This window comes from Palaemon carinicauda, chromosome 12 (assembly GCF_036898095.1).
Source record: "Palaemon carinicauda isolate YSFRI2023 chromosome 12, ASM3689809v2, whole genome shotgun sequence".
Lineage (NCBI taxonomy): Eukaryota > Metazoa > Arthropoda > Malacostraca > Decapoda > Palaemonidae > Palaemon > Palaemon carinicauda.
Genome location: NC_090736.1, coordinates 18,013,414 through 18,024,904, shown reverse-complemented (window position 1 = coordinate 18,024,904; position 11,491 = coordinate 18,013,414).

Here is an 11,491-nt window from a genome sequence, read left to right as displayed (position 1 = left end):
TGTATGTCACAAGAGTTTTACTTTATTTCTTGAAACACTCCACTTCTTTTCAATATGTATGAATTTCAGCTTTAGATTCTTATTTGCACTTGGAGAATTGTGTGCTGCTTTGCATTTATAGGGGAAGCACCAACTTCTTGTGATGTTTTGATGGTTTTACGTCTTTTCTATCGTTTATGGCAGGAAAATCTTCCAGTACACTTGGTATATGATTACTGTGTAAATGATTTTTCAATGACGTCCAATAAAAGTCCTTTTCTCTAAAGTGTTTAGAACATAAACATAAGTATTTCACTGAAGTAACGTTTTCACGTCTTGACGGGGAACATAAACAAAGATAAGTACGGTAATAAAATAAAAAAGTGAGAAACTGAATTAATAAGGGGAATTGGATTAGTCTGTAATCATTAGCATCAGCTGCCAATTAACTTGATCTGTTTCCAATAAAATGGTCCAATGATGTTCACACCTTAAAATAACCGTTCACCTAAGAAAAAAGATGGTGTGAAGCAACGTAAAAAGCGGTTCTCAGATGGTCTCAAGATGATTTAGTATATAAGAATTTCCTTCGTTATACCCCAGGGGGAGCAGAGCTGTTTGAGTGGAGCAATTAGTTCTCTCTCTCTCTCTCTCTCTCTCTCTCTCTCTCTCTCTCTCTCTCTCCACAGTTGTAGTGGCATGATAGGAGGGATAGAGACACGGTATCCTATCTTGCTCTCTCTCGCTGTGAGTGTGGGGGAAAAGCTCCCTACCACTTCTGTGGTTCTTAAAGTGTGAAGTAAGGGACTCTCTCTCTCTCTCTCTCTCTCTCTCTCTCTCTCTCTCTCTCTCTCTCTCTCTCTCCCTCTCTCTCTCTCTCTCTCTCTCTCTCTCTCTCTCTCTCTCTCCCTTTGGTTGTTGGTTACTGAAATTTGAAAGGGATATGTAAGAGAAACTTTCTCTCTCTCTCTCTCTGGCTGTTGGTTATTGAAATTTGAGAGGGAAAAGTAAGGGACTCTCTCTCTCTCTCTCTCTCTCTCTCTCTCTCTCTCTCTCTCTCTCTCTGGTTGTTGGTTATTGTAATTTGACTGAAAAATGTAAGGGACTCTCTCTCTCTCTCTCTCTCTCTCTCTCTCTCTCTCTCTCTGGCTGTTGGTTATTGAAATTTGAGAGGGAAAAGTAAGAGACTCTCTCTCTCTCTCTCTCTCTCTCTCTCTCTCTCTCTCTCTCTCTCCTGACAAAATGGCTGGGAAGGGAATAACATGAAAGGGGTTTCTACATCATAGTAGGAGGTCAGTGGTAGGAAGGAAAGACGATGCACTCATGGGATTAAGAGTGAGAGAGATTTCTCTGACCTCAGTGAAAATAATGAGCTATAAGAGGAACTTATCCGACCTTGGTGGAAATAATGAGGTATGAGAGGAACTTATCTGCCCTCAGTGAAAATAATGAGGTATGAGAGGAACTTATCTGACCTCAGTGAAAATAATGAGGTATGAGAGGAACTTCTCTGAACTCGGTGAAAAAAAAGAGGTAAGAGAACTTATCTGACATCGGTGAAAATAATGAGGTATGAGGGGAAATTCTCTGACCTCAGTGAAAAAAAAAATGAGCTATGAGAGGAACTTATCTAACCTCGGTGAAAAAAATGATCTATGAGAGGAACTTATATAACGTTGGTGAAAATAATGAGGTATGAGAGGAACTTATCTGACTTCAGTGAAAAAAATGAGGTATGAGAAGAACTTATTTGACCTCGTTGAAAATAATGAGGTATGAGAGGATCTTCTCTGGACTCGGTGAAAATAATGAGGTATGAGAGGAACTTATCTGACTTAAGAGAAAAAAAATGAGGTATGAGAAGAACTTATCTGACCTCAGTGGAATTAATGAGGTATGAGGGGAATTTCTCTGACCTCGGTGAAAAAATGAGGTATGAGAGGAACTTATCTGACCTCTGTAAAAATAATGAGTGAAGAGAGGAATTTATCTGCCCTCTGTGAAAATAATGAGGTAAGAGAGGAACCTATCTGACCTCTGTGAAAATAATGAGGTATAAGAGGAACTTATCTGACCTCTGTAAAAATAATGAGTGAAGAGAGGAATTTATCTGACCTCTGTGAAAATAATGAGGTAAGAGAGGAACTTATCTGACCTCTGTGAAAATAATGAGGTATGAGAGGAACTTATATGACCTCTGTAAAAATAATGAGTGAAGAGAGGAATTAACTGACCTCAGTGAAAATAATGAGGTATGAGAGGAACTTATCTGACCTTGGTGAAAATAATGAGGTATGAGGGGAATTTCTCTGACCTCAGTGATAAAAAATGAGGTATGAGAGGAACTTACCTAACTTCGGTGAAAATAATGAGATATGAGAGGAACTTCTCTGAACTTGGTGAAAATTATGATATATGAGAGGAACTTCTCTGAACTCGGTGAAAAAGAATGAGGTATGTGAATAACTTATCTGACCTTTGTGAAAATAATGAAGTATGGGAGGAACTTATCTGACCTCTGTAAAATAATGAATGAAGAGAGGAATTTATCTGACCTCAGTGAAAATAATGAGGTATGAAAGGAACTTATCTGACCTCAGTGAAAATAATGAGATATGAGAGGAACTTATCTGACTTCAATGAAAATAATGAGGTATGAGGGGAACTTTCCTAACCTCAGTGAAAATAATGAGGAATGAGAGGAACTTATCTGACCTCAGTGAAAATAATGAGATATGAGAGGAACTTATCTGACTTCAATGAAAATAATGAGGTATGAGGGGAACTTTCCTAACCTCAGTGAAAATAATGAGATATGAGAGGAACTTTTCTGAACTCAGTGAAAATAATGAGGTATGAGAGGAACATATCTGACTTCAGTGAGAATAATGAGGTATGAGGGGAACTTTCCAAACCTCATTGAAAATAATGAGTTATGAGAGGAACTTATCTGACCTCGGTGTAAATAATGAGGTAAGAAGGGAACTTCTCTGAACTCAGTGAATATAATGAGATATGAGAGGAACTTCTCTGACCTCAGTGCAAATAATGAGGTATGAGGGGGACTTATCTGACCTCGGTGAAAATAATGAGGTTTAAGAGGAACTTATCTGACCTCAGTGAAAATAATGAGGTATGAGAGGAACTTATCTGACCTCGGTGAAAGTAATGAGGTATGAGGGGAACTTCCCTGAACTTAGTGAAAATAATGAGTTATGAGAGGAACTTATCTGACCTCTGTAAAAATAATGTGTGAAGAGAGGAATTTATCTGACCTCAGTGAAAATAATGAAGTATGAGAGGAACTTCTCTGACCTCAGTGAAAATAATGAGTTATGAGACGAACTTATCTGATTTCAGTGAAAATAATGAGGGATGAGGGGAACTTTCCTAACCTTAGTGAAGATAATGAGGTATGAGGGGGACTTATCTGACCTCGGTGAAAATAATGAGGTATGAGAGGAACTTATCTGACGTCGGTGAAAATAATGAGGGATGGGGGGAACTTCCCTGAACTCAGTGAAAATAATGAGTTATGAGAGGAACTTATCTGCCCTCGGTGAAAATAATGAGATATGAGAGGAACTTAGCTGACCTCAGTGAAAATAATGAGGTATGAGAGGAACTTATCTGACGTCGGTGAAAATAATGAGGGATGGGGGGAACTTCCCTGAACTCAGTGAAAATAATGAGTTATGAGAGGAACTTATCTGCCCTCGGTGAAAATAATGAGATATGAGAGGAACTTAGCTGACCTCAGTGAAAATAATGAGGTATGAGGTGAACTTCTCTGAACTCAGTGAATATAATGAGGTATGAGAGGAACTTATCTTACTTCAGTGAAAATAATGAGGTATGAGGGGAACTTTCCTAACCTCAGTGAAAATAATGAGTTATGAGAGGAACTTATCTGACCTCAGTGTAGATAATGAGGTAAGAGGGGAACTTCTCTGAACTCAGTGAAAATAATGAGGTATGAGGGGAACTTCTCTGACTTCAGTGAAAATAATGAAGTATGAGGGGAACTTTCCTAACCTCAGTGAAAATAATGAGGTATGAGAGGAACTTATCTGACCTCGGTGTAAATAATGAGGTAAGAAGGGAACTTCTCTGAACTCAGTGAATATAATGAGGTATGAGGGGAACTTCTCTGAACTCAGTGAAAAAATGAGGTATGAGAGGAACTTCTCTGAACTCAGGGAAAAAAATGATGTAAGAGGGGAACTTCTCTGAACTCAGTGAATATAATGAAGTATGAGGGGAACTTCTCTGAACTCAGTGAAAATAATGAGGTATGAGAGGAACTTCTCTAAACTCAGTGGAAATAATGAGGTATGAGAGGAACTTATCTGACCTCAGTGAAAATAATGAGGTATAAGAGGAACTTCTCTGAACTCGGTGAAAAAAAAATGAGGTTTTAGAATTTATCTGATATCGGTGAAAATAATGAGGTATGAGGGAACTTCTTTGACCTCAGTGAAAAAAAAATGAGCTATGAGAGGAACTTATCTAACCTCGGTGAAAATAATGAAATATGGGAGGAACTTATCTAACGTCGGTGAAAATAATGAGGTATGAAAGGAACTTATCTGACTTCAGTGAAAAAAATGAGGTATGAGAAGAACTTATTTGACCTCGGTGAAAATAATGAGGTATGAGAGGAACTTCTCTGGACTCGGTGAAAATAATGAGGCATGAGAGGAACTTATCTGACTTAAGAGAAAAAAATGAGGTATGAGAGGAACTTATCTGACTTCAGTGAAAAAAATGAGGTATGAGAAGAACTTATTTGACCTCGGTGAAAATAATGAGGTATGAGAGGAAATTATCTGACTTCAGTGAAAAAAATGAGGTATGAGAAGAACTTATTTAACCTCGGTGAAAATAATGAGGTATAAGAGGAACTTATCTGACCTCTGTAAAAATAATGAGTGAAGAGAGGAACTTATCTGCCCTCTGTGAAAATAATGAGGTATGAGAGGAACTTATATGACCTCTGTAAAAATAATGAGTGAAGAGAGGAATTAACTGACCTCAGTGAAAATAATGAGGTATGAGAGGAACTTATCTGACCTCGGTGAAAATAATGAGGTATGAGGGGAATTTCTCTGACCTCAGTGATAAAAAATGAGGTAAGAGAGGAACTTACCTAACTTCGGTGAAAATAATGAGATATGAGAAGAACTTCTCTGACCTTGGTGAAAATTATGATATATGAGAGGAACTTCTCTGAACTCGGTGAAAAAGAATGAGGTATGTGAAGAACTTATCTGACCTTTGTGAAAATAATGAAGTATGGGAGGAACTTATCTGACCTCTGTAAAATAATGAGTGAAGAAAGGAATTTATCTGACCTCAGTGAAAATAATGAGGTATGAGAGGAACTTCTCTGACCTCAGTGAAAATAATGAGGAATGAGAGGAACTTATCTGACCTCAGTGAAAATAATGAGGTATGAGGGGAACTTTCCTAACCTCAGTGAAAATAATGAGGTATGAGAGGAACTTATCTGACCTCAGTGAAAATAATGAGATATAAGAGGAACTTATCTGACTTCAATGAAAATAATGAGGTATGAGGGGAACTTTCCTAACCTCTGTGAAAATAATGAGATATGAGAGGAACTTTCCTGAACTCAGTGAAAATAATGAGGTATGAGAGGAACATATCTGACTTCAGTGAGAATAATGAGGTATGAGGGGAACTTTCCTAACCTCATTGAAAATAATGAGTTATGAGAGGAACTTATCTGACCTCGGTGTAAATAATGAGGTAAGAAGGGAACTTCTCTGAACTCAGTGAATATAATGAGATATGAGAGGAACTTCTCTGACCTCAGTGCAAATAATGAGGTATGAGGGGGACTTATCTGACCTCGGTGAAAATAATGAGGTTTGAGAGGAACTTATCTGACCTAAGTGAAAATAATGAGGTATGAGAGGAACTTATCTGACCTCGGTGAAAATAATGAGGTATGAGGGGAACTTCCCTGAACTTTGTGAAAATAATGAGTTATGAGAGGAACTTATCTGACCTCTGTAAAAGTAATGTGTGAAGAGAGGAATTTATCTGACCTCAGTGAAAATAATGAGGTATGAGAGGAACTTCTCTGACCTCAGTGAAAATAATGAGTTATGAGACGAACTTATCTGACTTCAGTAAAAATAATGAGGTATGAGGGGAACTTTCCTAACCTTAGTGAAGATAATGAGGTATGAGGGGGACTTATCTGACCTCGGTGAAAATAATGAGGTCTGAGAGGAACTTACCTGACGTCGGTGAAAATAATGAGGGATGAGGGGAACTTTCCTAACCTTAGTGAAGATAATGAGGTATGAGGGGGACTTATCTGACCTCGGTGAAAATAATGAGGTCTGAGAGGAACTTACCTGACGTCGGTGAAAATAATGAGGGATGGGGGGAACTTCCCTGAACTCAGTGAAAATAATGAGTTATGAGAGGAACTTACCTGACCTCAGTGAAAATAATGAGATATGAGAGGAACTTAGCTGACCTCAGTGAAAATAATGAGGTATGAGAGGAACTTATCTGACGTCGGTGAAAATAATGAGGGATGGGGGGAACTTCCCTGAACTCAGTGAAAATAATGAGTTATGAGAGGAACTTACCTGACCTCAGTGAAAATAATGAGATATGAGAGGAACTTAGCTGACCTCAGTGAAAATAATGAGGTCTGAGAGGAACTTACCTGACGTCGGTGAAAATAATGAGGGATGGGGGGAACTTCCCTGAACTCAGTGAAAATAATGAGTTATGAGAGGAACTTACCTGACCTCAGTGAAAATAATGAGATATGAGAGGAACTTAGCTGACCTCAGTGAAAATAATGAGGTATGAGAGGAACTTATCTGACCTCGGTGAAAATAATGAGATATGAGAGGAACTTAGCTGACCTCAGTGAAAATAATGAGGTATGAGGTGAACTTCTCTGAACTCAGTGGATATAATGAGGTATGAGAGGAACTTATCTGACTTCAGTGAAAATAATGAGGTATGAGGGGAACTTTCCTGACCTCAGTGAAAATAATGAGTTATGAGAGGAACTTATCTGACCTCAGTGTAGATAATGAGGTAAGAGGGGAACTTCTCTGAACTCAGTGAATATAATGAGGTATGAGGGGAACTTCTCTGACTTCAGTGAAAATAATGAAGTATAAGGGGAACTTTCCTAACCTCAGTGAAAATAATGAAGTATGAGAGGAACTTATATGACCTCGGTGTAAATCATGAGGTAGGAAGGGAACTTCTCTGAACTCAGTGAATATAATGAGGTATGAGGGGAACTTCTCTGAACTCAGTGAAAAAATGAGGTATGAGAGGAACTTCTCTGAACTCAGTGAAAAAAATGATGTAAGAGGGGAACTTCTCTGAACTCAGTGAATATAATGAGGTATGAGGGGAACTTCTCTGAACTCAGTGAAAATAATGAGGTATGAGAGGAACTTCTCTAAACTCAGTGGAAATAATGAGGTATGAGAGGAACTTATCTGACCTCAGTGAAAATAATGAGGTATAAGAGGAACTTCTCTGAACTCGGTGAAAAAAAAATGAGGTTTTAGAACTTATCTGACATCGGTGAAAATAATGAGGTATGAGGGAACTTCTTTGACCTCAGTGATAAAAAAATGAGCTATGAGAGGAACTTATCTAACCTCGGTGAAAATAATGAAATATGGGAGGAACTTATCTAACGTCGGTGAAAATAATGAGGTATGAAAGGAACTTATCTGACTTCAGTGAAAAAAATGAGGTATGAGAAGAACTTATTTGACCTCGGTGAAAATAATGAGGTATGAGAGGAACTTCTCTGGACTCGGTGAAAATAATGAGGTATGAGAGGAACTTATCTGACTTAAGAGAGAAAAATGAGGTATGAGAGGAACTTATCTGACTTCAGTGAAAAAAATGAGGTATGAGAAGAACTTATTTGACCTCGGTGAAAATAATGAGGTATGAGAGGAAATTATCTGACTTCAGTGAAAAAAATGAGGTATGAGAAGAACTTATTTGACCTCGGTGAAAATAATGAGGTATGAGAGGAACTTCTCTGGACTCGGTGAAAATAATGAGGTATGAGAGGAAATTATCTGACTTAAGTGAAAAAAAATTAGGTATGAGAAGAACCTATCTGACCTCGGTGGAAATAATGAGGTATGAGGGGAATTTCTCTGACCTCAGTGAAAAAAAGGGGTATGAGAGGAACTTATCTAACTTCTGTGAAAATAATGATATATGAGAGGAACTTCTCTGAAATCGGTAAAAAAAATGAGGTATGAGAGGAACTTATCTGACCTCCGTAAAAATAATGAGTGAAGAGAGGAATTTATCTGCCCTTTGTGAAAATAATGAGGTAAGAGAGGAACCTATCTGACCTCTGTGAAAATAATGAGGTATGAGAGGAACTTATCTGACCTCTGTAAAAATAATGAGTGAAGAGAGGAATTTATCTGTCCTCTGTGAAAATAATGAGGTAAGAGAGGAACTTATCTGACCTCTGTAAAAATAATGAGTGAAGAGAGGAATTAACTGACTTCAGTGAATATAATGAGGTATGAGAGGAACTTATCTGACCTCGGTGAAAATAATGAGGTATGAGGGGAATTTCTCTGAACTGTTATAAAAAATGAGGTATGAGAGGAACTTACCTAACTTCGGTGATAATAATGAGATATGAGAGGAACTTCTCTGAACTTGGTGAAAATTATGATATGAGAGGAACTTCTCTGAACTCGGTGAAAAAGAATGAGGTATGTGAAGAACTTATCTGACCTTTGTGAAAATAATGAAGTATGAGAGGAACTTACCTGACCTCTGTAAAAATAATGAGTGAAGAGAGGAATTACCTGACCTCAGTGAAAATAATGAGGTATGAGCGGAACATATCTGACCTCAGTGAAAATAATGAGGAATGAGAGGATCTTATCTGACCTCAGTGAAAATAATGAGGTATGAGAGGAACTTATCTGACTTCAATGAAAATAATGAGGTATGAGGGGAACTTTCCTAACCTCAGTGAAAATAATGAGATATGAGAGGAACTTTCTGAACTCAGTGAAAATAATGAGGTATGAGAGGAACTTATCTGATCAGTGAAAATAATGAGGTATGAGAACTTATCCTACCTCAGTGAAAATAATGAGTATGAGAGGAACTTATCTGACCTCGGTGAAATAATGAGGTATGAGAGGGGATCTTCTCTGACTCGGTGAAAATAATGAGGTATGAGAGCAACTTATTTGACCTCGGTGAAAATAATGAGGTATGAGAGGAACTTCTCTGGACTCGGTGAAATTAATGAGGTATGAGAGGAACTTATCTGACTTAAGTGAAAAAAATGAGGTATGAGAGGAACTTATCTGACTTCAGTGAAAAAAATGAGGTATGAGAAGAACTTATTGACTCGGTGAAAATAATGAGGTATGAGAGGAAATTATCTGACTTCAGTGAAAAAAATGAGGTATGAGAAGAACTAATTTGACCTCGGTGAAAATAATGAGGTATGAGAGGAACTTCTCTGACTCGGTGAAAATAATGAGGTATGAGAGGAAATTATCTGACTTAAGTGAAAAAATGAATATATGAGAAGAACCTATCTGACCTCGGTGGAAATAATGAGGTATGAGGGAACTTTCTCTGACCTCAGTGAAAAAAATGAGGTATGAGAGGAACTTATCTAACTTCTGTGAAAATAATGAGGTATATGAGAGGAACTTCTCTGAAATCGTAAAAAATGAGGTATGAGAGGAACTTATCTGACCTCTGTAAAAATAATGAGTGAAGAGAGGAATTTATCTGCCTCTGTGAAAATAATGAGGTAAGAGAGGAACTTATCTGACCTCTGTAAAATAATGAGGTATGAGAGGAACTTATCTGACCTTGTGAAAATAATGAGGTAAGAGAGGAACTTATCTGACCTTTGTGAAAATAATGAGGTAAGAGAGGAACTTATCTGACTCTGTAAAAATAATGAGGTATGAGAGGAACTTAACTGACTTCAGTGAAAATAATGAGGTATGAGAGGAACTTATCTGACCTCGGTGAAAATAATGAGGTATGAGAGGAATTTCTCTGAACTGTGAAAAAAATGAGGTATGAGAGGAACTTATCTGAACTTCGGTGAAAATAATGAGATATGAGGAACTTCTCTGAACTTGGTGAAAATTATGATATGAGAGGAACTTCTCTGACTCGGTGAAAATAATGAGGTATGAGAACTTATCTGACCTTTGTGAAAATAATGAGTATGAGAGGAACTTACCTGACCTCAGTGAAAATAATGAGGTATGAGAGGAACTTATCTGACCTCAGTGAAAATAATGAGGTATGAGCGGAACTTCTGACCTCAGTGAAAATAATGAGGAATGAGAGGAACTTATCTGACCTCAGTGAAAATAATGAGGTATGAGAGGAACTTATCTGACTTCAATGAAAATAATGAGGTATGAGGGGAACTTTCCTAACCTCAATGAAAATAATGAGATATGAGAGGAACTTATCTGAACTCAGTGAAAATAATGAGGTATGAGAGGAGATTTCTTCTTTCCTAACTCAGTGAAAATAATGAGTTATGAGAGGAACTTATCTGACCTCGGTGTAAATAATGAGGTAAGAGGGGATCTTCTCTGAACTCAGTGAAAATAATGAGAAGATAGAACTTGGAGGAATAAAAGCCACTGGAGTTGCCTTGACTCCAAGTCCTTATATGAACCAAGGAGAATTTCCTTATTAAACCCACATGTAAATGAACCCTGAACCCTTGGTCAGTCAGTAGTCAGTACTCCCCTATTGACTGGTAAAAATCCAGACCTACAGAAAGAGTATTCCGTAAGACTTGGGTAAAAGCAGCCTTGGAACCAAAGATACCATGCCAGTGTTATTGCCTATCATCTTATTGGTAAGTTTATAATTACTGACATGGATAAGGGATTAAACCAAATATTTCCAGGGCAACTATCCCATAATGTAACTTGAAACCCCCCCCCCCATGAGAGATTTGTGATAAAATAACACGCATGTAATTGTCGTACTGCCCTGGACTATAATTGCACAATGAGAGCAATAATTGTTCTGATACCCTGACCAAAGTTATAGGTTATTGTAAATATATCAAAATCAAAATATATAACACAACGATGCAAGGAGCTTATACAAATGAATCAAAGTTTTGGAGAAAATATCGATGTAAAATAATATAGTAAACGAGAAATCGATTTATATTCGGGTACCATTAATGTTCTCGACAGAAAATTTAGGTGCAAAATTCGTATAAAGTCTACAGGAGTTGCACATATATTTATGCAGGAAATCTTGCCGGTATTTCTCTGTACCTTGCAGTCATCAACATGGATTATTGTACTCGTCTCTGGCCATCCGATTTTATGACGTAATCCTAACAAAGCAATATTTACACACTCCCCTTTATCTAGTGCCATACCCCCTTTTAAAAAACTTATATAAGGGTATTTTAAATATCGGCGTACTTCGAAACATA